Here is a 27,335-nt window from a genome sequence, read left to right on the forward strand (position 1 = left end):
ACTTAAGAAAAATTAAATCAGATTCCATGAAAGAAGGCCAACCAAATAAATGAATATAGGTGAGAATGCAAACATATGGAGAATATAAGAAGTGTCTAGAGTTTAAGGACTAATGTAAGTATTTGAAGGATTGTTCTTTTCTTTCCATCGTGTTAAAATTGAGAGTCATGAAACATGGAGCTTTTTATTTTTTATTTTTTTTTCCCCTGCAGATATTCTATGTGACCTTGGGAAAGTTGAATGGGGATTATTCTGCCCTGGAAGTCAATGGGCTGCATTCTTCAAATAGAGGCAGACTGAAACTGCATCCTTCCTGTACATCCCCTCTCTTCACTTGTAAAAAGAGGCATTCCTGCCTCCTTGGGGTGCAGCAAAGCTAAATCACCTGGTATTTGCAAATATTCCAGTATCAAAAAATAGCTTCTGCTTGCATCTGCTGAGACTTTCAAGAGCAAGTGCTTTGCTCTGGCCGTGGGTTACCCACCAGAGGGCAACATCACTCTCACACATAAAAATGATGCATACACTACTTGATCCAATACTTGCTGAAAGCAAGAAGAATCTTTGCTTTGGCCTTTATAGCTCTGTAAAGATGCAGATTTTTTACTATATTTCAATATTAGCCTTGAAATGAAATGGCAGAGTGTTAGCACTCCCAGGGTACTGTTGGCAGCTAGCCTAAGAAAAAAGCTTCAAGACCTTCTAGTACTGGCCAGAAACCCAATAGCAGTTTTTATTTTGTTTGCAGCTGATACAGTGCTAATATCCTTAACAGCTGTGATTATCTGTAGTGCTTTGACTGTTGCATGGCTTTGGTTAACTTTCATCACTTTAATCTATTTATTTGATATGCAACCCAAGGGTGTTTGAGGTGCATGCTACAGGATGTGGAAAAGATGTGCAGTGGATCTTGACCTCAAGGAAGTCAAGATCAGGACCCTGCCTGAGCTTTCCTCTAAAGGCTCTGGCTGTCAGGGTCCTGTGGGTACTAGGATGCCTTACTGGCCCTGATCAGCTTCTCCTAGATGCTCCGTCCATGGGCCCAGGGGCCCCGTTTCATCTCTAAGCTATGCTGTGGGCATATGTATCTATGACCTTGCTTCCAGACAGGCTCACTTTGGAGTCCTGTCTCCAGTTCTGCCTCTGGCCCTGGTCTGCTAGAGGGCCCTTGGACCCAGCTGACTATTTTGCCTTTTCTGTGGCTGTAGATGGGACCTATTGTCATCACCATCCAGCTCTGTGCTGTATTCAGACCCTGTGGGACTGCACCCTGCAGGTGGAGGCATGGCCTGTGCTGGGTCACCCAGTGCTTCTGGCTCATCCCTATGTGGCACAGCTCTGCTTGTTCCGCTCCCTAATGCTACCCCTGCAGCAACAGAATTTATGTCCTGTGAGAAATCCCCAATGAGAAATCCAGTCAAATTTTCAGAGCATTAAGAGTGAAGCAGGGGGGATGTAATAAATCTTTGCAGGATCACAGGTCTCTGTTATGTAAAGGTGCGTAAACCTGAAAATAGAAATATTTGTACACAGCTTAACCGATTGACAGTGCAGGTCTTGGACCCATACGAAGCCTGCTTTTACATATCCAGATCTACTGAAGAAAATGTTAATCCTCAGCCTATCAGAGAACAACTTAAAAAATTAAAAAGAACTATAGAGGTAAAAAGAATAAGAGTTCAAAAAAATATCCAAACAATCCCACTACCTTTACCGTGCATGGAATTTGGGGAATTGGGTGTTTTTTTTAACTAATTTCATCAATTATTGTAGTTTAATTCCTGATGTTTGGATGCCTGTGATTAGCCAGACACTGGAGCTGACAGAGTGGTATTTTTCATTAATTGTGAAGCAAAAGGGGAAAACTTCAGTCAGTTTTCTGTTCAGCTTTCCCCTCCAAGCACTGAAACAACAAACACATAGAAACAACAGTATGTAAATTTGAGACTCTCTTGGTGGAGTAACAGCACTCCATAGAATACTTATCTGTATTATAGAATCATGAAGGTTGGAAAAGACCTCCAAGATCATCTAGTCCAACTGTTCCCCTACCACAGCTATCACCCACTAAACCATGTCCCTAAGCACCATGTTGAACCTTTCCTTGAACACCCCCAGGGACAGTGACCCCACCACCTCCCTGGGCAACTCGTCCCAATGCCTAACTGCTCTTTCTGAGAAGAAATGTCTCCGAATTTCCAACCTGAGCCTCCCTTGGTGCAACTTGAGGCCATTCCCTCTAGTCCTATCTCTAGTTATCTGTGAGAAGAGGCTGACCCCCAGCTCCCCACACCTTCCTTTCAGGTAGCTGTAGAGAGCAATGAGGTCTCCCCTGAGCCTCCTCTTCCCCAGACTGAACGACCCCAGTTCCCTCAGCCGCTCCTCACAGGACTTGTGTTCCTGGCCCTTCACCAGCTTCCTAGCCCTGCTCTGGACACGCCTCAGGGCCTCGATGTCCTTCTTGTAGTGAGGGGCCCAAAGCTGAGCACAGTACTCCAGGTGTGGCCTCACCAGAGCAGAGTACAGGGGGACGATCATCTCCCTGGTCCTGCTGGCTACACTATTCCTGATACAAGCCAGGATGCTGTTGGCCTTCTTGGCCACCTGGGCACATGGCCGGCTCATGTTCAGGCGAGCATCAATCAGCACCCTCAGATCCTTTTCCTCTGCACAGCTTTCCAGCCACTCTGCCCTAAGCCTGTACTGCCGCATGGGGTTGTTGTGACCAAAGCACAGTGTTGTGGTTTAACCCGGCCAGCAGCTAAACACCACACAGCCATTTGCTCACCCTCCCCCCTCCCTCTCTGGGATGGGGGAGAGAAACGGAAAAGTGAAGCCGGTGAGTTGAGATAAAGACAGTTTATTAAAACAGGAATATAATAATAACAATAATAATAATAATAGTGATAATGATAATAGTATTAATAATAATAATGTGTAAGAAACAAGTGATGCACAATGCAATTGCTCACCACCCGCTGACCGATGCCCAGCCTATCCCCGAGCAGCCGGCCCCCCACCCCGGCCAGCCACCCCTATATATTGTTTAGCATGATGCCAGATGGTATGGAATACCCCTTTGGCCAGTTTGGGTCAGCTGTCCTGGGTCTGTCCCCTCCCAGCTCCTGCTGCACCCCCAGCCTGCTCGCTGGCAGGACAGAGCGAGAAGCCGAAAAGTCCCTGGCCTGGTGTAAACACTGCTCTGCAACAATTAAAACATCAGCATGTTATCAGTGCTCTTCTCATCCTAATCCAAAACATAGCACCCTACCAGCTACTAGGAGGAAAAATTAACTCTGTCCTAACTGGAACCAGGACACACAGGACCTGGCATTTAGCCATGTTGAACCTCATCCCATTGGCCTCTGCCCATTGATCCAACCTGTCCAGGTCTCTCTGCAGGGCCTTCCTACCCTCCGGTAGATCCCCCCCAACTTGGTGTCTTCTGCAAACTTACTGAGGGTGGACTCAATTCCCTCATCCAAGTTATCAATAAAGATATGAAAGAGGATGGGCCCTGACACCAACCCTTGGGAAACACCACTGGTGACTGGTTGCCAGCTGGATTTCACTCTGTTCACCACCACTCTCTGGGCCTGGCTGTCCAGCCAGTTTTTAACCCAGCAAAGAGTGTGCCTGTCCAAGCCATGGGCTACCAGCTTCTCCAGGAGAATGCTGTGGGAGACCGTGTCAAAGGCCTTGCTGAAGTCTAGGTAGACTACATCAACAGCCTTTCCCTCATCCACCAGGAGGGTCACCCGGTCATAGAAGGAGATGAGGTTGGTCAGGCAGGACTTGCCTTTCATGAACCCATGCAGGCTGGGCCTGATCCCCCAGTTGTTCTGCATATGATGTGTGAGAGCAACAATTGCATTGGATTGTGTATTGTCTCCCTTTTCTCTAATTTTTGTTTAAGAAATATTACCCTTAGATTAACTTGGAATTTCTTTTGTATGTTGTTAATACAAGATGTGACCACATACATAAAAAAATTCTGGACTGAGTAGATGGTAACTTCTTTGTAAGCCTGTGGGTCCTCTATCCCATTGGTGACAGGGAAGGGCTTTGTGGAATTTGGGTGTATTTCTGGATGATCCCTGCACAGGGATTAAAAAAAAAAAAAAAAAAGCTTTGTTTTTTGAGTTGCAGTGGGAGAAGTGTCACTTTTTTGTTGGTTGTAGGGAGAGACTTGTCCAGCCCCAAATGGGAACAGCAGCATTTAGCAGGAACTTCACTGTAAAATGCCTGAGGCTTGTCTGCTTGGCATAAATAACACTTCTTCCAGATTAAGTAGATGTAAGGAGGCAACGGATTTTGTGTGGAACATACACCAATCTGAGGAGAAAACAGGGAAACTCAGACATGGGACTGATAGGTATAACTACATGTAAACTCCCCACTAGCACAGTTCTTGGGAGCACAGAGGGATCTATCAGCCTGGGTCTGGGAGCAGGACTTGCCCTGTGAGGGAGGGACACTGTGGGTGTGCTTGCACTATATAATATACTGCAATACCAGGAGGGTATTGGGTGGCCTACCATTATAGCCAAATTCAGATGAGTATAACAACCTGTTGGGATCTTGGGGTAACATAGCCAAGACTTCTGGAATTAGCTGTGAGTGCAGACTAGTTTGTCTGAGGGACTGCACTGTTTCCCTTTGATGTGACTGTATAAATAACAAGCAAGGCTACTAAAAAGAGATATTCTTTCTCTTCCTTCCAGTAGATATATCTCTAAGGCTGTGCTAATACTTCACTTATTTACTTATATTTGTCTGCATAACTTTGAAACAGTCTTTTAGCAAGGAACGTGTTATTTATTGCTATACTTAGGGTTGTACCTATGGAAACATGCAGGTTCTTCTAGTCGACTGTCTCTGATCTCATAGAGTCCATCAAGCACAGACTGAAAGCTCCCAATTTAAAACAAAAGTGCCTTCAAAGCAAGGTCTCTAACCCTCACAGATGGATTAATTCAAGGAAATGTTTTTTTTTTTAATGTAATATTTTACAGGAAGGTAGGTATATTTTTCCAGTAGATTTCCAGTAGATTAATTGTCAAAGATGTTTTTAGTGAAAATGAGTTGTTGCCATTACTAATGAATAAGGCAGCTGAAATTCCGCTACCTCCACTGCCTAAATTAAAGTTCAGTTTCTAAAAGGTTTATGGCAGTAATAGAGTGCAAAGTATTTCTGAAAATTGTAGAAGGGATAGAAGAGAGTAAATTTTCTGGCATGCCCGTCTGTGGAGAAGTTCTAAATGTATCAGTGGTAAACAAAAACAAACAACCAAAAAATGGTAATAAGGACAACTGTTTTCTGCTTGTGAAGTTGTTGCTATCAGAAAAATACCACATGAATGTCCCACGCCACTAAGGATCTCTGTCAGTATTTTGTATAGTTGATGTCTGTAAAATGTAAGAGGCTTTCTGGCTGCGAAACCCAGAACAAAAACCAGAACAGAACCCAATCATAAGATTGCAGGTAGCCCACAATCCTTAGTTCTCTGGAGTGAAAACCTGTCAGTAAAATGATTTTTCTGAACTTAATGCTGTCAATTAAAGTAAGTGCTATCAACTGTATCATACCTACTTGGTATTTCTGTTGTATGTAGGAGTCCATCATACAGGACTGTTGTGCTCAACTACCTACAGTGGTCAAGTCTGTCTGGCCTAACACATGGATTTCCTTTAATCAATTCTATCTGAATGAGAGCAGTAGCTCCTTCCTCAGTATGTTTTTATAAACCACATTTTTTCACTTTCCTATTAGGAGATTGTTTCCAGCAAGTGTTGATAGTATCAGTAAGGTTGTAGTTACGCTCATAAATGAGCAAGTCTTTCTTGTCTGCTTTTTTTTTTTTTTCTTTCTTTCTTTCCTGCTTTACTGTAGAGGTTGGCATCATGCAGATATAGGCAGTGAAAATATTTTATACTCTTTTTGCATTTTTGATGTCTTAACTAATAGGTCTCAAAAACATGATTTTTGCACCCGTTCTTTTCTGTTACTTTTGCCTTTTGATTAGTTGAATGGGCTAATATTTCCAGAGGAAGGATGATATCCTTCCTTTTTCATAAAATCCTCAACCTTATGGGTCCTTTCTAGTTTGTAGGTGATTCTTCAGGTATTTCTGCCTTGTGCCTTCTTCTGCTAACAGTACAGAAATGGTTTCCAAGAAGTTTAGATGAATGTTCTTCCCCTTCAGTGTCTGTCCAAGTTTCCTAGTATTTTCTATAGTCTGAAGCATATAGAAATTTCATCTAGAGGCAAGTGACAGAATGCTAATTCATATTGTCAGAAACATTGTTCCAGCACTCAGATTCTCATACACCATTTTGGATTGCTGTAACATAGAGCCCGAGGCAGAAAAAAAAAAGACAGGTCCTCAAATAAGGCACTGGGGGAGAAAGAAAGAAGTGGGGAAGGGGGGGGGGGGGGGGGGGGGGGGAAGTGGAAGGGAAGAAGGAAAGAGATGAAGAAAGAAACTTTCTTTTGGAGTGGCAACTCCTGAGGCAGCTTGAATAATATTTGAGATAGAAATAGATTTTTATCAGTGTGGTAAAATAACTCAGTGTTAAAATGAATCTGTGAAGAATCAAATGATTTATTATAACACTTATTAGGCTTTTCATGAATTTTGAATAAGTATACATGTATTTTTTCAAATAATCTAAAAAAAAACAAGGTGTGGATGGAAAATGTCCACAAAGTTGTTTCATATTTCCAGAAGGGTATCAATGATATTAATTATGAGGTTTAGTGTTGTTTTGCAACTAACATACTTCTGTAGTTCCTGTAGTCAGGTATGTAAATCATTTATAACATGTGGATGCAATTTACAGTTTATTGCTATGTTTGATTGTCAGTCTTTAATTCTACCTTACATTAAAGCCATTTCAAACAATCAGCAACCCCAACATTTTCCCTGATATGAGGAACAATTTTTCTGGGCATTAGGTGTTTCTGAATCAGCATTTCTCAAATACATATTATTCTTACATTTTGTTGGGCCAAAGCCTTGGATCTTAAGAACCCCAGATTTTGGGTGTATTTGCAGCTGAAATTCTGTTGTGCACATAAGGCTTGTTTGTACTTTTTCAGGCTATTTCCTATTTGCTGCACAAAAATTCTATCCCGTAGACCCTGCTACAGAAGCTATATCAGTGGAGGTACCTGATTCAATTAACTTACTCAGAGGATTTAACTTTCAGCAAAGTATAGTTCTTTTAATTATATTTCTTTTTTATTTATTTCTCTCTGGGGTTCCTATCATACTGCCTGCTTAAATATGTCCTGTCATTTCATAGTTGATGGGAAGGTAAAACCTAATGTAGAGTTAAACTGGCCAAGCTCTTCTGTGAAGTTTTTTTCCTTGCCAGAGCACGCTGTTTCCAGACACTTCACACTTCATAGCCATTGAAAAATGCAGCTTTTTGACAGCCGAATGGGTAGAAAGTCCATAAATGTGAATGTGTCTGCATGCTGTTGGGATCCTTGCATTTTACAGTATTCGCATGCAGTGTGTTGCATATAAACAGGACTGCAGAGCAGGGCAGCAGGGTGTGCAGAGCAGAGCAGGCACAGTACCCCCACAGGCACATTGTACTGCCTTGCTGCGAGGGAAGCAGGACATCAGGGCCCTTCTTGTGCTCTGTGGCTCCTTTCTCCACCAGCAAGCACCCTGTGTGCCCATGTAGTGAGGCCACGTGGTGCTGAGCCCACTGTACTGCTGAACTGTGCAGCGCCCCGTGGGCTTTGCCTTTGACTCCTGTGCTTGCCTGTCTGCCTTTACACCTGCTCAGCACACCATGTAGTCTGCACAGAGTAAACTAAAGCAGCACAAATTCCATTGTCCTTTATTGTGAGTTTAGCCTTGAGTGCATAAAGAAGGGTTTAGCCTTGAGTGCATACAGAAGAATATGACTTCCAGCAAGGTGAGATGAGAAAGAAGTCTGCAACCTGACAGGACATTACAGCTGGGCTGAACTCATCGCCTTGTGGTGAAGTGGAGAGGTGAGGATGTATTTCTTGTTTGTAATACACAGATACGAGCGTATTGCCCCCTTCCCAAACTGGGTGTGTATTTTGATCTCCAGGACTTTTTTTTTTCTTTTTTTTTTCTTTTTTTTTTTTTTTCTGATGGATTTCTTTCACTGCAGCAGAGATTGGTTCAGAGTTAGGCAAAGTTGAGGGGAAAATAAACAATGTAGCATGCATGGTTTGAGGCATTGCTGGAGCTTTAAAACATCTGCATGCGTAACTTCCACTGCAGTCAAACCTATCTGAATGACTGGAGCCCTTCTTTGGAAAAAAAAATCTCTCTTAAAAATGCTGGCAGAGAGGTAGGCATTGCCCATATTTGCTGCTGAAGCACCTCTGCATTTTGCATTAGGAGGACATTTACAAGGACCAAGAGGCAAGATGTACAGGAGAAAATTGACACCCAAGCAAAGAATAACTACTGTGTTTTGAAGCTTGTAGAGGAACAAGTGTTAGATAAATGCATATGACAAACAGACCCTGTTTGATCTCTCTAAGAAGATTTGACAAGTCAGACACACAGGAGCCATAAATTACCTGTAATGGCAAAAATTACATCAGTTATAACCTTTTAAGCAGTTGTGCCTCATACAGCATCAATTCAGCGATATCAGTCTAAGGAGAACCAATCTCTCTATACGTATTTCCCTTGTAATATACAGCTACAAGAGTAAGCTGTGTCTGATTTTCATGAGACGTGATAATAATCTAACCATTCTAGGCTCCATACCACAAACCTGTACTGATAACTAGCTCAGACTCTAACTGATAAAAATATTAGGCCAGGAAAACCATTTTTTACTTTGAAAAATGAATGGGGGTAGGATTGAGATGTCATATTTTAGGGGATTGCATAAGGGAGATTCCCGTAATCAGTCATCAGACTGTTTCAAAAGCAGAGGCTGTGGGGCTAGAGGGACTGGGCATTGCAGAGCAGCCTGCAGAGCTCTGCCATTTTTGCACCTGGGAAATCACCTGTGCCTTTTCTCTAGCGGACTTCCCTCTTGCAGTCGCCTTTGCTTTGGCACCTTGCTTGCGACCAGTGCTGTGCTGACCTATGGCACCTGACCTATGGCTGGTGCAGGGCAGAGCTGCGTATGGCACCCATGCGGGCAGGGCCTGATAGCACAGGTCCTATAGCAAAAACCTCTGCTAGGGGCTTGTTTCTCTGCCTCTCCTAATGGAAGAGCTCAATTTCCCCCAGAGCAGCACATAGGAAAGACTATTTCCACCTGCTCCACAGCCTTGCTTTTGCTCATGTGGCTGCTCTTGGGGGCTGGAGGAGATGCTTCCCACCCTGCCCTCCCTTTCCTGTGCCTGTCTCATTTACAGGGTGCCTTGGCTTGGGATGGAAGTGATTTGGCAACCCATGAGGTGAAGACGAGCCTGCCACCCCTGCAGAGAGGGCTGCTGGTGCCACAGTGGCTTGGAGCATCTCCTTTTAGTTCGATGGTTGTTTTTATTTGCTTTTGATGACTGTTTGTTGCTTTTGTCCTGAATGCTGAAATTCTTGCAAGGCCATTTTCCCAGAAACTTCCCCAATGAGTTGAATCATAGTGGGGAAAGCTGCAGTGTTTATTTTTTTCCTCAAAATTAATTTGTTTACATGGTAAGGAAAGTTCTGTTCATAATGCCTTTTTGAGTAGGAAAGAAGGGAAATACATGCTGATTCTAAGAAATTTAATTTCTGCCTGCACTGCTTGCTTTCAGCAGGCTAACCACTTCTCCCAGCAGCCAGCCTGGGTGCTGGTGAGCTCCCACACCGCCTCTGACTGGTAGGGCCCAGGCAGCTAGTGCCTCCCTCGTGTGCTGCTAATGGCCCTGTGCTACCAGGACCCCCAAAAAGACACGAGCAGGGGTGTTGCTCCTCAGCAGTCATTGCTTCCACGTGTGTGTAACTGGCTTAAAAATCACCTTCTGTGTCCTAGCAGCCCTGTTCCCTCCTCTATCTCCCTCCCAGCCCTCACCTGTGCTCCTCTATTGGGCACAGGTGTATGCAGCTGCCAGGCCGCTCTGTGAGGTGAGGCCAGGGCTGCCCCATGCTGGCTCCAGCGGCACCACCACAGGGCCCGATTGAGCCCCTTGGCCATGGGTGGGCTCCTTGGGGAGAGCGGAGCTCAGCAAGGGCCAAACGCTGCCTGGCAGTGAGGAAAGGAGTGCGAGAAGCAGCCCTGCGAGCAGCCAGGGGAGGAGGTGCTCCAGGCGCCCAGCAGAGATTGACCTGACAGCCCTTGCAGAGCCCAGTCTGGAGTAGGGGAGAGGTGTGAGGAGGAAGGGGTGGCACAGAGGAGCTGCTGGGGGTGGCCGCAGTCCCTGCTCCCCAGCCCCGTGCTGAGGTAATGTCACAGGCCATACTGTCTTCTACAGGGGTGAGACTGAGTGGGGAGGACCAGGGGTGGGAAGTGTTGGGGTTGCATGGGGTTGGCCAGCTGGGGAGGGGAGACTGCAGCAGTCTTTACTCCTAGGGTGTCCCTTGAGGATCAGGGTTGAGGTGCTTTTTGGGGGAGAAACAGCTGCTTGGGCTTTAATTTAGGTGAATAAAGGGAAACTTTCTCTATTTTTTAGTCTGCAGGGTCCCTGAAGCAGGGACCCCAAAAGGACACACATACGGCAGGTCTGCTTCACCCGAGGGGTGCCCTGCAGTGTCCTGGATGTGTGGCTTTGAAAAACAAACGTGGCTTGCTGCAAATTTACTGGCTCAGCTGTCACAAACTTGGTGGGATGCAATTTTTAGGCCTGTCCTGTGGTCTGGTCTGGTAACTTTTTGGCAAAGGAGAATTTGGGCCTGTGATTCTTAAGAGGGTACAACCCCTTGAGTGTGTAGTGTGTGGCCGATGCTAGAAAGGGAGAGGGGAGGAATAAGGTAGTCAGAAATAAGGAAGTGCAGGTAGTTTCATATACTGAATTAGACTGTTTGCGAACCTGATAAAATTTTACCTGCATTTCAGACTGTGGCTGGCTGGTGATTGAAGAGAAAAACACTTCAGTATTAAAGGTATGGTTGTACATTTAATCTGGTCAGCACTGCACGTAGAAATCTTGGTCACATCTGCTGGTACCTTATCTGGCTACTGATTAGGAGGTCAGGATAAATGATTCACATCATCGTAGCTGAGAAAGGAGGCTCCAGTACACATTAGGAGATATACTGTACATGTTAATTTCTCTCTGTCACTAGTGAAAGATATGAAGAGACCTTGTACTGAACAGAGTGAATTTGATTGTCTCATATGTGTGTGTGTAAACTATTGTAAACGTGGTGCCAGTAGCCTCCAAGAAGATTCCAAGCTTCTCAAACTATAGCTTGAAATGTTAATGCTATCTACAGCTGCCCTAAGATCACTGCTTAAAAGCAAAAATGGCTTCAGATACCCTATGCAGAAAAAATGGTCGGCTCTAAGACTGGCTGGCAATAATTTTTCTGCCCATAGGAGTGGGCTACTGACTGTGTGCTAAACCTTGATATGCTATGTCTTTTTTTATTGGGCGGTGCCGAGAGGGTGGTAGCTGCCTCCATAGCAAAGGAAGGTGCTCTGAGCTGTGGGGCAGGAGGAGAAATGGCTGTACTGTTGCACAGACTCTCTACTAGTCCAAATTCCTCCTCTGTTATAAAGGAAAGCAAGCAGAGCTTAATTGTGGGTCATTTTCTGTGGATACATACTGTTGAACAGTATGCAGGTGATAAGATGCAAATGCCTGGAAAGGTTAAAATATAGCTTCTGACTTGAAGTCCACAGCATAGCGCATTTTTAGCATTCTGTTTGACTGCAGTCATGAAATAGATGTGAAGAAACTTCTTCAATGTGCAACAAAATGCATAAGGATATCTTAGAGTTAGGTTTCTTAAAGAAATATGCCCCATCCAAAGCATGTGTCTGCCTTCCCCTTCAATGAAACTTTTGGGGCCTCTGTGCAGCTTCCTCTAGACCTGGAAGCACAGCAGCAATCTCAAGCTCTGACAAATTTTGTGAGAGCAGTTGCATGTGGAGCGGGGATGTTATGGTTGGTAACGACCTGGCCATGTCCTGCTTGGTTAATTGGGGTGCAAAGGGGTGCAGACTAGCTGGAGTGTATCCTGCCTCTTGCTGGCAGTAGTATCATGAGGGCAGGTGGTGAAGTTTGGGAGAAGGTCCAAGTCTGTAGGAAACAAAGCTTTGTTTGTTCTACTGCTGTTATGAAACAGCTTTTATTTTCCCCAATGACTTAAAAAATGGCTTTTTTTTTTTTTTTTTAAATTTTAGCAGCACCCATTGTATTGCAGTTTGTGGATGGCAAAGGTCAGGGTTCTGTGATGCTCTTGTGTGTTTGTCTGCCCTTAGTTCTTTTCTTTTGAACTCACCACGACTTGCACCAGCAGTCTCTATATTTCCTGATACAAATGGATGCAACAGTTCATCTTTAGAGTAAATATCACTTATTTTATTAGCAATAAAAAAAAGCCTTGAATCTTTCACTAGGAATTTTTTTTTTGAGTTACCAGAAAACTGAACTCTTGCTACCCCAGAAATTTGAGCCTAGGGAGTTCAGTGGTTAGTATATGACTACTCTAGGGGAACAAAAGGTACCTTTCCAATTAAAGTTAATAGAGGGATAACTTCAGACACACAAAAGGAAAAAAAGACACCTATAAGTCATGGTGAGTTCAAAAGGAAAGAATTAAGGTAGACACACAAAGCATCATGGGAAGTGCTATTCAAGCTACCGTGTCAAAAAGGCTGATTAACAGCAGTTCCAAGTCTACCTGATCACCAGGGAGTCTTACTGATAAAAATTATTTCCCCTCCAGAGAGAAGAATCTCCCTGAACTGAACAAATGTGTCACTTTTGAATAAGGATTCATGAAAAGGCAGAGAAGGAGAAGAAAAAAAGAATAAAGGTAGGCATTCACCAAAAGATCTGAAATTTGTAACTTGTGACTGTTTATCAGTCTTTAAGTTCTGAATGAAACTGCAAGTCATACGTCAGTGAATGGGATTCTGATCATTAGCTTTGCATTTCTTTTTTCTTTAAAAGTGGCTGTTTGCAGATAAAATTAGCTAGAGTTGGTTGTAATTGCAATCAGGGAAATCTAATGGCTCTGTTTGATGTGCTGCTTAGACCTTTCAGGCTGTAAGGCTTTTCAGAGGAGTCTTTGAAAGATATTGATTAAATTCTGGAGTTACTGTGTGCAATTCAGTAGTCTGTGCTGTGTGTAGAGGTCGGACTAGATGAGTGTAATGGTGAATTCTAGACATGAAATTATTTCAAGTCACTAATGAATTGTTATTTTTTCCCTAATTTATTTCTATTTGTTATTTTTGATACTTTGAACTGTACAGGAGGAAAAAAAATGAAAGATTTAGCTGTTGGAATGTCTTCTGGTGAGCATGATGTTACACAAATGCCTGGATTTCTTTTGTTTTACCTTAATCTATTATTTCACACTTTATAATTCTTATGTATGTTTACATGATGTTTTGTGGGGGAATTCTCTTTGAACCACCTTGTTATGTTTGAGTAGCTCCTCAGCCTTCTGTATACCTGTGGTTTGTTCTTCCACTTGTGGTGATGTGGAATGGGTTAGAGAAGAGGATTGCCTCGGGTGCTGGTCAATATGATTGGTCAGATGCAGTCCAAGATAAAAATGTAGGCACGTGAGATATGTTGTGTAGGGTGGTGGTTCAAGAATTACAGCGAACGGTGTTTGAGCTACTTTCTTTAAGCTACCATAGCAGACGTGTTTTAGATGTGTCCAAAGCTTTGATGTTAACTGATGAAAGTTAGGAAAAGTTTTGCAACGAATATAGTAAGCTCTGCTGTATTGCAGCAGCCTGTTTGAGATAGACCAGGAATAACAGGAGCAGAGGGTTCTTTGGCTGCAGCTGGACAGTCCCGGCTGTGCTATCTGGGCAGAGGTGGGATGACTTTGTGAATTTCAGCCAGTTGTGAGGAGCTTCATACTGTATGAAAAATAAATTCATGCTGTTCACCTGCAAAATGGAGGCAGAAGAGGTCTTTAAGTAGCATACAGGGATCTGCTAATGAGCAATATTCTCTCTGGTAAGGTGAAATAAAGATTTTGCCTAGATGGCTGTATATTTTAGATGAAATATTGCCCTCTGAGAAATCACTAAGACTTTTTTCCTCTCTTTTGTCTTGCTCAGCATTTTGAAAACCAATGGGTAGTGAGTTTTGCGCTACAGTTGTGTTTCGTGAAATATCACAAGTTCTAAAATTGTTCATGTTATTATATTTTTGTAAATGAGTTATTACTTTTGTTCTCATATTTCTTTTTACTTGAAGTATTATGTGCTGCTATTACTAGTATTCAAATGTTAGAGTGGGCTCTTGTTAGCTCATTTCCTGACTCTGTTGTTCTTAACACCTCAGCTGTAGAATATGAACTCTTTCATTCAGTCTTTCAGCATCTTGTAATTTATCCATAATGACATTGTAAAAATGCAGAGTGGTCTAAGTGTATTACAAATTTCTCCTAAAATGTGTTTATACGTGTAGAAATACGTGCACCTGTATAAAAGATTAAATTCAATAACATTTATATATAATACTTCATTACGCATTGTATTATATGGAAGATTTAATTAAAACCTAAGAAAATTTATATGTAGAGCTAAAAAGTATGAGTGTGTTCAAATAGGTATTGCATGCAATTATCTGAGAAACATATTTGTTTAATCTCTATATGCACTTGATATTGTCCCATCCAAATGAGTTGAGTTTAGTATTTAGTAACAGAAAAGGAAGATTATTGTAATTTTCTTCATTTGACTGTAGAATGCTGCCACCTGGAAAGCAATTTATATGCTTTAAGTTCATAATTACTAGGCAAGTTACTCAAAAGGGATCTATTCTGTTTGTGTTTATTTCCACTCTTGGTATTAATGTTTCTTTGAATGGGAATTGATTATCCTTTGGGAGGAGGAGAGAACTGTCTCTTTGCATCCAGTGTGAGTACATCACTGTAGCAAGCTCTAGCTCAGTAAGAGCTTGGATACGTCACTGAGCTCTCCGGTATTCAGCTGCATGACTGGGGCCCCACAGCAGTCTGGGGACTCCTCTGTTGTTTGTCTCTTATTTAAGAAAGCATTGTAGGCTTCTGGTGCTTGTTGGCTTTCATGCAAAAGTCTCTGTCATTGCTCTAGTAAGCACTTTTAAAATGTGTGTTTTGGGAATTCTGTTTGAAGGAAAATGACGAGCACGTTTTGTAAATCAGAGGTTTTTTGGTGGATGAGCTGACAGGATGCCTCAAATATAATCGATTATTGGATGACTTAACATTAGTAACTTCAGCACGGTGTACTATGTTTGACATCATTCTCAAATGCATTGTAAGGTGGGAATAGTTTCTGCTGAATGAAGAATTTCTTTACTACAATAGGAAGAGGTTAGGAGAAGATAGGTTGGCTTTAAAGAAAAAAATTCTTTTTGGTGGAGTAAAACTTGCTCCACTCGTTATTTGCTTTAAAATGTCATTGGTTTCCTCCCCCTGAAAATTTCTGTTCCCAAGAGTTTTGCAACTGGAGAGTTTTTATTTTTACAAAAACAGATTTCCTTCTTAACACATTTAATTTCCATCTTTTTCTCTTGAACCTTAACGTTTAAAGATACTGTTTCAACTTCTCTATATTGCTCTAAGTGAATCTGCACCTTTCTTGGTGGGGAGATCCCTCCCCTCTTTGGACCTTCCTGGATTCTGTGTTGTCTTCCCTCAACGCAGAAAGGCTTTTGTTAAAAATAATCAATGTCTTTGTCATTTAGATTATTTGTTCTATCAAATTAATTTGTTGTTCTGTTACCTTTTTGCACAAACTTGGCCATACTATCATTCATGCTGCTTCTAAAATGTGGACTATCTGTCTTGAATGTATGGCAGCTCTGTCCTTTGTCCCACTGAAGTCTTTCTTGTTACATTCACCTCCACTGGGCTTCTTTAGGGAAAATTGCTGTTGGTTTCCCACAGAAGGAGCAATGTAATTATGCTGGACGCTCTGTGTCTCCTTCCAACTTGAGTTTACCCATCTGTCTTTTTCACTTTTTGGAGCAGAGACATGGCTTTCTCGTAGATCTGAAAGTTACTTAGAGCAGGTTGTACCCACTGCTCAGAATAATTATCGATTTGTTAATTATGTTCTGGGGAGTTCACCCTGGGGAAGTGCTTCTTCCTAAGTCTCAAATCAAGCATGTGCTGATGACACAAAGCTGGGACTTGTCAGTATGAAAGGGGATTGGGATCATGCACAGAATGAGGGCTACAAATGGGATCAAACTGATGAGCACAGAAGATAATGTGCATTTGGGGGCTATTACTGACACCTGCTGCTTGAAGCTGGGAGGTCCGGAAATGACCAAGAAACACTCATGAGCTGACTAAACTGTGAAGATGTGCAAGAGGTAAATGCAGTCCTAGAATGTCTCTGGAACAATACTTCCAGATAGGGAAATACTACTGGCATCATACAGTGTTCACTAATGAGACCTTGTTTAAGACCGTATGTATGGTTTTCACTAGTAGTTTTCAAGACAGATGACCTGAAACTGAAGCTTGCCTAGCCAAGGGTATTGGGATAATCAGGGGAATGGATGGGTTGTTTTTACAAGCAAAGGCTAGAAAAAGTAGGCTTGCTTGACTTAGCAAGGGAAAACCTGAGAGCATGTGTGTATATAGATACATATTTTTCCCTAAATACATCATGGCAGAAAGTAACTTTTTGTACTGAAGGCCTGTGTTGGCAGAGGAACAGAGGGGCATAAACTGGCAAGGATTACATTTAGGTTAGGGTTAAGAAATGAGCTTTGGCCATGAAAGCAGTCAAACTCTGAACACACTGCATGGGAGCAGTGGGGGGTGCAAGATGTAACAGAAGTGAAGATGAAACTCAGTAAGTTTATAAAAGATTATCTGTAGCAAAGCTGCTCCTGGGAGCCGGGGATCAGACTCTGAGCCAGGTGATCATCCTAGATTTATGGCCGTTACGCCCTGCAGATGGCATTTTTTTATTTGCACACGTTTTAAAAATACTGTAACAAGTACGTCTCAAATAGGATTCAAACACAGACATTCTTAGTTTTAGTGTCATTTAAAATAGACTTATGGGGATGTTTTTTGTTAGCAGGAGAGTAGGCTTATATCCAATCAAAACTGGGATACCAGTTGTGGTTTACTTCATCGTTTTGCAAAAAATGCAATCTTCTGGAGAAATGGTTTTGTGTTTTTTTTCTCAAAAAATATTTAGTAGAGAGTCTATTTGCACTTGAATCATAATCTCAAATATACGAGCTATTTGCAGATAGCAGGATGTGTTTGTAACTCTGGTTACCTCCCAACAGCAAACAAATTTTCCATCCTTATCTTGATGTGGGGTTTGAGGCAGCTGCTTTTTAAATCACATTAGCTCAGCTAACTGAACTTGACTGAAGCTCTGCTTTTCTAAAATTGAGCCATAGGTGTTAAAATGTTTCTATTCAAACCATCTCTGTGTGCTAATTCACTCAGTTGAACTGGTTTGGTTAAATAAAGCAGTTTTTATTACTGACATACATTTCCAGCCCTTTGAATATCATCCGCAATCTGACAGGAGCTAAATAAAAACTACTGAAAAAAATCTGTTGAACAAACTTTTTTCAAAAAAAATTCCTCATGATTTATATATTTGTCTAAAACAAACTGCTGGGTTTATCTATATAAGGCTTTAATTCCTCTTAAATAAAGGATGAATAGTGTTGACTTCACCGTTGGACCAATCTCTTGCAAGTGAAAGGAGATTGGGATGCAAGATGCTTTCCAGCTACTTCTATCAGAGGACCTAATGAAAGGAGAAAACCATAATAAGAGTCATAAAAATATTCTCCTCCCATGCGCTCTAAAAGGACGAGTTTGGCATTTGATGGGATGCCAATGTGTTGCAAGTGTTGACTGCTGTTCTTTAAAGCCTTATAAAGAAACAAAACTAACAAAAGACACTACAGACAATATTGCAGCAACGAGTGTTTCTTGGATGTCAAACACCCTCCAGCCCGCAGCGCTTTGATCTCAGGAACAAACCATAAAGAACAAATAGAGTAATTTTTCTTACGTGCTAACATTTAACAGTGAGGTTGACGAACTTCTGGAAAACCAGCATAATGGGCATGCCTTTTCCATTTGTTAAATTGTTTTGACAAGGGCATATTTCATTTAAAGAGGCTGTTTTCTATTCCTTCCCTTTTTGGTCTCTGAAAAAATAAGATGAACCAATATAGAACTTCACAGCACAGATCAGCTCACCTTCCACATGAGCCAAGTGGAAAAAAAACATTGCTTAAATGCTCTTTTTTGAGGGGGTGGGGAGAGGGCTTGGAACAGAGAAGTGAGAGAGGAGTGCATAGACAGTGTAGCGAGGTATTTGTGAGCTTTGGCTCAGCCAGCCTTTTCATTGAAAGCCTCCGTTTCCATTAAACAAGCCAAAGAAAATGTATAAAATACATTAATACATGCTGTATGTGTTAGGGATGGGAGCAGTGGCTTAGAGACTATCAAAACCCCTCTAATGCACTCCTGGAACTAGACACAAGTGATCAGGGGGCTCCACTGTGCCTGGTTAGTATTTACCATCCACAAAAGAGGTGCTGCTTTTACACTATCATGTCTGCCCTTTCACGTTTCATTAGGAATTGAAACCCCCAAAGAGGAGAGGGTTTCCTCCTGCATTGCCAGTCCATCTCCCATTGGAGCGTGCTGTTACGCTCCCCCAGTCCCTGCTCTTTTCCCTGTTTGTGGACTTAGGGCTTTGGTCTGTTTGATAGGCATATAGGCTTTTGGTTAGTTAAAACTCAGGCTCAATTCACAGATTCTTCTGAGATTCATTTTGCTAGCATCTCTCTGTCTTCCTAGACACTAAATATGTTTTTTTCAGGGGTAGCTTAACGTGCTAGAGTAACAGACTCCAGGAGTCTTGACTTCTTGGAGCTACAAGTTCCAATTTTGACGGGATTTAGCTGAAGCCTTTCACTATGGAGAGATGCTGATCTGTACAACTCATAGTGGAAAACCTTCTCCTGTCCAGGGCTTGTCTGCTACGTCTGAGTGGATGCTGGCAGTCTCTGGGCATAGGGGTCTGGGTTTGCCCCACTGATTTCATTCTTTCCCACTGTCTGTAGCGTAATGTTTGTGCTTCAGCAGCTGTGTGAGAGAACCTTTCTCTAACTTCAGATAGACCTTACCTTTTGCCTGAAAGATCCCATCCTCTCCACGTTATGCAGGCAAATTAATCAACCAATTTCTGCTCTCAGTGGGTTTCTTTTTCAGAGGAGATGGTGACCAGAGCCATCGCTGAGACATGACTGTATCCTGAGCCTTTTTTTGGGCAGAAACCACCCCCTTGCTGGCAGAAGTACTGGAGGATCCTTGCATTTGCTTTGAAGTCCTTGTTCAGCTATGCCCTGCAATACATTAAAAATGAAGTTCAAGTTGCCTAATAGATGCTTCCTGGATTTTGTCATGGCCATTTGCAGGAGGAGGAGTATTTATACTACCCAACTTCAGGCACCTGACATAGGCTAAGGACTGCTTCTGGATCTGTTTGTGCTGCTGGACAGGGTTACTGGCTGCAGCTTGTATCATGCATATGAGTGAGGTCACAGAATTGCAGGGGTTGGAAAGGACCTCCAGAGATCATCGAGTCCAACCCCCCTGCCAAAGCAGGTTCCTTAGAGCAGGTTGCCCAGGTAGGTGTCCAGGCGGGCCTTGAATATCCCCAGAGAAGGAGACTCCACAACCTCCCTGGGCAGCCTGTTCCAGTGCTCCATCACCCTCACCGTGAAGAAGTTCTTTCTCATGTTGGTGCGGAACTTCCTGTGATCCGTTTTGTGGCCATTGCCCCTTGTCCTGTCCCCACAAACCACTGAAAAGAGGTTGGCCAAATCCCTCTGTCTCCCACACCTCAGGTATTTATACACATTGATGAGATCCCCTCTCAGTCTTCTTTTCTCCAGGCTGAACAGACCCAGGTCTCCCGGACTTTCTTCATAGGGAAGATGCTCCAGGCCCCGTGTCATCTTTGTGGCCCTCTGCTGGACTCTTTCCAGGAGATCCCTGTCTTTTTTGTACCGGGGAGCCCAGAACTGGACACAGTACTCCAGGTGAGGCCTGACCAGGGCAGAGTAGAGGGGGAGGATCACCTCCCTTGACCTGCTGGCCACGCTCCTTTTAATGCACACCAGGATCCCATTGGCCTTCTTGGCCACCAGGGCACACTGCTATTTCATGGTCAACCTGTCGTCCACCAGGACCCCCAGGTCCTTCTCCTCAGAGCTCCTCTCCAGCAGGTCGTCCCCCAGCCTCTACTGATACATGTGGTTGTTCCTTCCCTGGTGCAGGACTCTACACTTTGTCTTATTAAACCTCATTTGGTTTCTTCCTGCCTAGCTCTCCAGCCTGTCTAGGTCTTGCTGCATGGCAGCACAGCCTTCTGGCGTGTCAGCCATTCCTCCCAGCTTTGTGTCATCGGCATACTTGTTGAGGGCGGACACTGTTCCCTCATCAAGGTCGTCGATGAAGATGTTGAACAAGACAGGACCCAGCACCGACCCCTGGGGAACACCGCTAAGTCACAGGTCTCCAGCTGGACTCTGCGCCACCGATCACCACCCTCTGAGCTCAGCCAGTCAGCCAGTTCTCAACCCACCTTACTGTCCACTTGTCTATCCCACACTTTCTCAGCTTTGCTAGCAGGATGTCATGTGAGACAGAATCAAAAGCCTTGCTAAAGTCAAGTTAGATGACATCCACTGCTCTCCCCCCATCTACCTAGCTGGTGATATTACATCTCATTCAGATCTGTGAGCAGAACCACGACCTGTTTCATGCAAAACAAGCCATTCTGCAAAGATCTTGTACTTACAAGGTGTAAGGTAGCAAGGCTAATTCTTCCCAGTTTGGCATAACTTTTCGCTTTTATTGTAAAACTGAATTACAAGTGGTTGGACACTTGCAGTTGCACGTCTGCAGTTGCACATTTCGATGCAAGTGTTTTACCATTCCTGACTTGTTCTGCCTAGGGGAAGTGGTGGCTGATGTGGGGAAAAAAGAAGGTTCTGCTGGAGGCAAACCTGCTCAAAAGACTTTTTTCTGACTGCTCAAACTGCTTTCTGTCTCATGGCAGATGATCTCAATGGAGCGCAACATCTGCACATAAACCTCCTACCTTCCATTTCTTATGCAAACAGAATACTGAAATGACTGGTTAGGAAACAAATACTAAAAATACCCGTAGTTAATTTCCTTTTAAGCTTTGACTTGACATAGCTTTTGGGCAAGTAAAGAGAAATTATGCGCAACATGATGAATTTCTTGATTCTTTTTTTTTTATATAAGATTGACTGAAATAGTTTCTGGAAATCACTTAAGGCTTCCATAGTTACTACATCAATTGAAATCCTGCCACTTTAGTCCAAGGGACCTAAACTGTATCTGAAAGTCAATTTTGCTTAAAAATTTGTCCTGTGGCTTCTTTCCAGAAGGGAGTGTTTTATGGCTTCTTTAAGATTTTCCAGCGTGGCTCTTTAGCGGACATGAAAGCAAGCTGAAGCCTGTGAAACTTTACCTCAGTCATGTTACTGTGCAGTAGGTGTAGGCTTAACTATACCTTTAGGCGCAGAGCTGGTGTGCGCAGGTAATGAACAAGAGGCACAGATGGCATGTAAAAGTTTTTGAGGGAACATCCACAGTTTGACGTGATGTCTGATCCTGCTCTGGGTGCACTGGAGCACTGCCTCTGCCTGGGCAGCCATGCCTTTACCTTCGCCTCTCGTGACCTCAGCACCCTCAGCAAGTTTGTGGATGACACCAAGCTGCGTGGTGTGGTTATGGCACTGGTGAGGAGGGATGCCCTCCAGAGGGACCTTGAGAGGTGGGTCTGTGTGAACAACGCGCGGTTCAGCAAAGTCGAGTCCAAGGCCCTGGAGCTGGGTCAGGGCAATTCCAAACATAAATACAGGTCGGGTGATAGAGAGCAGCCCTGTGGAGAAGGACTTGGTGGTACTGGTGGATCAAAAGCTCAATGTGTACTTGCAGCCCAGAAGGCCAGCTGTAACCTGGGCTGCACCAAAAGCAGCATGGCCAGCAGGGTGAGGGAGGGGATTGTCCCCCTCTTCTCTGCTCTTGTGAGACCCCATCTGGAGTGCTGCATTCAGCTCTGGGACCCCCATGGAAGAAGGACATGGACCTGTAAGAGAGGGTCCAGAGGAGAGCTATGAAAATGATCAGATTTCTAGAGCACCTCTCCTATGAAGAAAGGGTAAGAGTTCTTTAGCTTAGAGATGAGAAGGCTCCAGGAAGACCTTACAGAGACCTTCCAGTACCTAAAGGGGGCCTACAGGAAAGTTGGGGAGGGACTCTCTGTCAAGGACTGTACTGATAGGACAAGGAGCAATGGTTTTAAACTAAAAAAAAGGGGAAATTCAGATTAGTTATCAAGAAGAAAATCTCTACTTGGAGGATGGTGAGGCCCTGGCACAGGCTGCCCGGAGAAGCTGTGGATGCCTCAACCCTGGAAGTGTTCAAGGCCAGGCTGGATGGGGCTTTGGGCAACCTGGTCTCATGGGAAGTTGGAACTGGATGGTCTTTAAGGTCCCTTCCAACCCAAACCATTCTGTGACTCTCTGATTCTGTGATGAACAACCCCAAAACCAAGACGAGTCTCCAGCAGGTACAGATCTTTACAGCTAGAGTGATTTGCTGCCACATTAATAACCTGTTTCAGTTAAGGGCACTAATTTGATTACTACTGATGGAATTAACAACTTCCATAAACTTTGTAGCAAGAAGTATTTAAGATTTAAATGTGTCAAAACTCTATCCCATGGGGTGTGCTGTTACATGTTTCAGCGAACAAGCTGTGGGCACCGTTCAGTTCCCTCAGCTCGTGGTTATTTAGACAAGACGTGATGTGCAGCGCTCGGGCAGCACGAGGAGTCTGGCGCTGCCCGTGAGCTGCCGCAGCTGTGGGAGAGAGGTGGGCAGCCTGGAAAGCACCTTGCCCTGTGCAAAGCCTCCTGTGGGGTGACTTATCTATCCCCTGACTGAAACATTCCTTTGGAGAAAATCTCTTGGAGTAAGTAAACACTTGGAGAGGGATTTCCCATTTTTGTAGGCAAACTTACCCCCACAGCAGGGGCTGTGTCTCTGCGTGGCTTGTTGCCTAGCTGCTATCCATGTCCCCCGGAGCCCAAACACTGCTGTGCCCAGCCTGAAATGTAAATCCCAGGGAGTGGTGCCACTGCCCTGCCCCTGGGCTGTGGTGGACTCCATCCAAGCCCAGCAGGAGGGCTGGCCGTCAGGATACATGGCAGCATCGCCCAGCCTGTGGCGCGTAGGGGCAGCCTCGCTGCCTTTTGCTGGGGGCTCTGGAGCAGGGGTCTTTGTGCGAACCCAGTGGCTCTTCCACCGAGTCTGGGCCAAGCACCCTCTTGGTGCCCATTTTGTGTGCAGCTCCCTGGGTGACGACTAGGCCTTTTCCCCCTCATGGTCACAAGTCTCTTTCCTACATGTTTTCTCTGAGGGGCGGGTCAGCAGCATGCAGAGTGAGCAGAGCCCCGTGCAGAGGGCTCGGTTACAGATTTGCTGACTACTTCCCTGACAAAAGGCTTCCAGCCCCCTGCATGGAGGAGCTGTGGGTAACAGCTATGGGCTTTGCAGAAGGCTTTAATTAGGAACGTTGCTGCTTGAGTGTCTGCCTTCTTCAAAACACAAGAATTTCTTCATAATAAAGTTTTAACTTTTGATGGTGTATGTTTGTAATTCTTGTTTTGGGGACAATCTTTTTACTGTGGTAGTGTTAGTAGTTTTCTTCTACAATTTTCTAATTGTTAAACTCTTCTGAACGTTAATGTAGGTCTTTTTTTTGTTTGGTCTCTCTGTATCTGTTTTAACAGTGTGTGTATTACTGAAGACTACTTCTTCCTTCCAGTGAGCAAGGTTAACTGTGCGTTAATGTAACAGTCATAAATAGGACAGCACAACATTGAGCTGTGTTCCTCCCTGGTAGATTTTCTCAAAACTTTTTGCATATGTACTCTCCAGGAGCATGAGTCTTTTCTACAGAACGTGGGTCAGCAAAACTTAAACTGATCAGAACTTCGCAGATTTGGCATCCTGCTATTGTTGTCCATTATGGAAAGTCTCCATTTTTCCAGAGGTCCTTGATGGCTGAGATTGGGATCTTACCTGATTGTGGTTGGCCTGAAGCAACTGAGACATAACGTTCATTTCTCTGCTTTTCTTCAATGTCTTTACCACCGTCCTCAGAGAGACTGTAGTACCCTTAGGCTTCAGAATCACCAGAATGCAGATTGCTCTGACGTACAGGAATGGACTTGTTTTCTTTTCCAGACATGACATTTTCCTGTTTCAATTTGCTCAGATGTTCTTGTGAGTGCACAAAAATGTATTATTTTGTGTTCACAACTGAGATTCTAATTTCCGAAAGAGCTCGCTGATTTGGTAACCTCATTTGGGATTGGCAATGTTCAACTAGATTAGAGTTGTGCAAAGCCTTGGGCTCTTGCAGCATTTTTAGAGGATTCTGGACGTGTAGTTTGCTAGACCAGGGTGAAATACCTTTTTCGTGGGGAACTGTGGCTTGTCATTTTGAACTTGTCGGTTGGTAGTCATATTGCTCTCTCCAGGGTGTTAAGATCATGAGGGTTCTTCCTTAACTGCCTGTCCTGCTAGCATGAGAAAAGGGTAGGTCATGCTATTGACGCCTGTGCTGCTTTCTGTCTTCAGAATGAAGGTGCTAGGTGCATACTGTGCCACATGCAAGCTCTGTTGCAAAGGAGTAAACTAAAATAAAGAGGGGCTACATAACTTCTTTCAACAGGATTGAAGAGACCTGTAATAAGCTGCAGAGTAAGTCTTACTTTGTGACTGAAATTGTGCCTTTTTCCCTAGAATTACTTTCCATACTAGCTGATGAAATTGAAAGGAAGAAGAGGAAGAAAACTACATGTCATTTTGAGCAAAGCCATAGCAAAAAATCTGATTGTCCACTTGCAGGTAGACCTGTAGGTATTATTTGGCAGGGCAAGTGAGTTGTGGTTTCTTCTAGATAAACTTAATTTATGGGTATCCTCAGCTGCAACCAGCATCACAGGCACAACACCTCCATGGCTTCCCAAGGGGAAAGACTGTTCCCTTGGAGGAGAGGCATGGGTCAAGCCTGCAGTCTGCCTTCCTACACCTCCTGTAAAATATGGATTATTCTAGCGTTCTGCATTTTGTCTGTCTTATCTCTGACCGCAAATACCTCAGGACAGGAATCTGTCTGTGAATGAGGCTGCTGCAGGGTCTCTAGTTGTTTCTGTATTACAGAGAGTAACACCGCAGGTCCCACAGAGTGACAGTAATTACCTTAAAAAGTGACACTTAAAAAACCAAACCAAAACAAAAACACAAGAATAGCCAAGTTGCTGTGAACTCTTGATTTGCTTGGCGGAATTTCGGCGTGCTCCAAGGAAGAACAGCATTTCAAGCTCCAAAAATGAGGCACCTCCTCTGCCTCAGGTATAGCACCGTGAAGAACAGCTTTCTCATGAAAAGGTCTGATACTTTCCCTTGCCCCACATCATTTTACATCAGCCTCGCTTTGTATCCTTCCCCTTGATTTTGGAAAGGCAAGCGTGCCAAATCCTGTTGCAGGTGATGGTTTCTGCTCACCGTGAGGACCGTGATCATCCGCAGCCCTCAGAGGTGCTGTCACACTTGCTGCTGCAGCTCTGCATGCCGGGGTCAGGAGGGAGCCGTCTGGGAGAAGGACAGCACGGTGCCCTGATAGAGTGCCACAGTCAGCCTGAACATAGCTTACCGTGTCAGGAAGGGAGAGCAAGAAAAAAGCGAGAGGCATTCTAATAAAAGCACCGGCACGGTGAAGATTCATTTTTCTTAGAAAGAATCTTTAAAAGTTCTCTTTTTTTTTTCTTTTCTTTTCTTCCCTTTTTCCTTTCCCCTGTCTGCATTATCAGCTCCCTACCCGCTGTGCCTGTCTCTCTTTCTGTCTGATACTTTCAATATGCATTGCAACTTCTGTCTCCTCCTTTGTTTGCATTAGCAGGACGGGTCTTTCCAGACGAAGGAGAGGAGACCTTTCGCTGGCCTACATATCAAATAATTTCTCACCCTGCGAGTGGTGGAGGAAGCAATCCAAGTCCCTTAGCTCTGAATCCCTTTCCTTTCTCTGGGCTTGTACTTGGCAGCAGGGGTAGGGTGCTGCTGGCTGTGCTGCCGTGCGTTGTTTGATAGATGCAGACAAATCCAGGAAGCGATGCGAATCCTGTATGACTTCTGTTATCCCCAAAGGGACTTCCTGCAACGGAAACAATTAGGGTGGCTTTTGTTGCCTTTGGGTTAAGGGGAGGGCTGCTGTCAGGTTATTATTTCCATTGGCGTCTAAGAAACCGGTCCCTTAAGATGTCACATTCTGAGTGGCTTGTGACACAACCCTAAGTGAGCAGACTTCTCCAGGGAATGAAGAGCCATTCACCACCACGGGGCTAAAGGCTAGCCAAGAGCAGTTGCACCAAGCTCGCTGTGGCAGTAGAGGAGCCTGTACAGCTGCAAAGCCGCCTGAAGTGCCGTGTCATTTTACTGCCCTTCTGCAGGGGAAACTTCCCGACTTGCTTCAAAGCTGCTGTTCTCTCTGCCACTGTAGCGGTCTTAAAAATGAAAATCATTTTGGGGACAGGTTCGGGAGCATCAGGGGATGGGATTGGAGAGACCACCTGAGGGACTCGCTCTCTGATGCTCTGCACTGATCTCTGCCAGCAAATGGCTGCTGCTCTTACCAGGCAGTGAGTGTGCACTCAGAGGTGGAAGTGCTGTCATGGAAACTTTAAAGCGCCGCTTATGGAGGTGTGCAAACTGCAGAATCAAAAGTATTAATTGCAGCTTGGATATTTATTTATTTAGCCTGAGAATCAAATTAGGCAATCGTGACAGTAAAGCAGTAGTATAAAATTGAGTGGCCTGTTGTGACTGTGTTCTGGGGAAAACCCGTGTGTTTCAGTATTAAAGGAGGGAAGGTGAAAGTGATCCTTCCCACCTGCCTGTGCTGCGAGACAGAAACTTGGCTCAGCCTTCTGCTTGAAGCAGTGGTGGGAAATGTGCTTGAAGATCTAATTTTGACTCTGGCCAAAGAGGGAGGAGGACACAAGGAGCTGCAGCGGTATCAAGATTCCAGGCTGGTATTCAAAACCAAATCAAATGCATACAGGAGCAGCATAAAAAAAAACAAATCAGATCTAGCTATCAAGTGTGCCAATG

At 44.0% G+C, this 27,335-nt stretch overlaps 1 long non-coding RNA gene across 5 annotated transcripts in view; it reads left to right on the top strand.

The window, feature by feature from the left end:
* Positions 1-9,137: 9,137 nt before the first annotated feature.
* LOC106042890 (uncharacterized) overlaps positions 9,138-27,335 on the top strand; it is a 142,951-nt gene continuing 124,753 nt past the window's right edge. The window contains exons 1-5 of one of the 5 annotated variants that reach the window (XR_001211356.3): positions 9,143-10,377; positions 10,990-11,036; positions 12,828-12,917; positions 13,360-13,401; positions 14,185-16,162. This is a non-coding gene — a long non-coding RNA (uncharacterized lncRNA). Of the gene's footprint in view, positions 10,378-10,989; positions 11,037-12,827; positions 12,918-13,359; positions 16,163-27,335 lie in introns of those variants that run through there. The other 4 variants (XR_001211355.3, XR_010829326.1, XR_010829327.1 and 1 more) reach the window with 4 other exon arrangements.

Source organism: Anser cygnoides, chromosome 2 (genome assembly GCF_040182565.1).
Source record: "Anser cygnoides isolate HZ-2024a breed goose chromosome 2, Taihu_goose_T2T_genome, whole genome shotgun sequence".
NCBI lineage: Eukaryota > Metazoa > Chordata > Aves > Anseriformes > Anatidae > Anser > Anser cygnoides.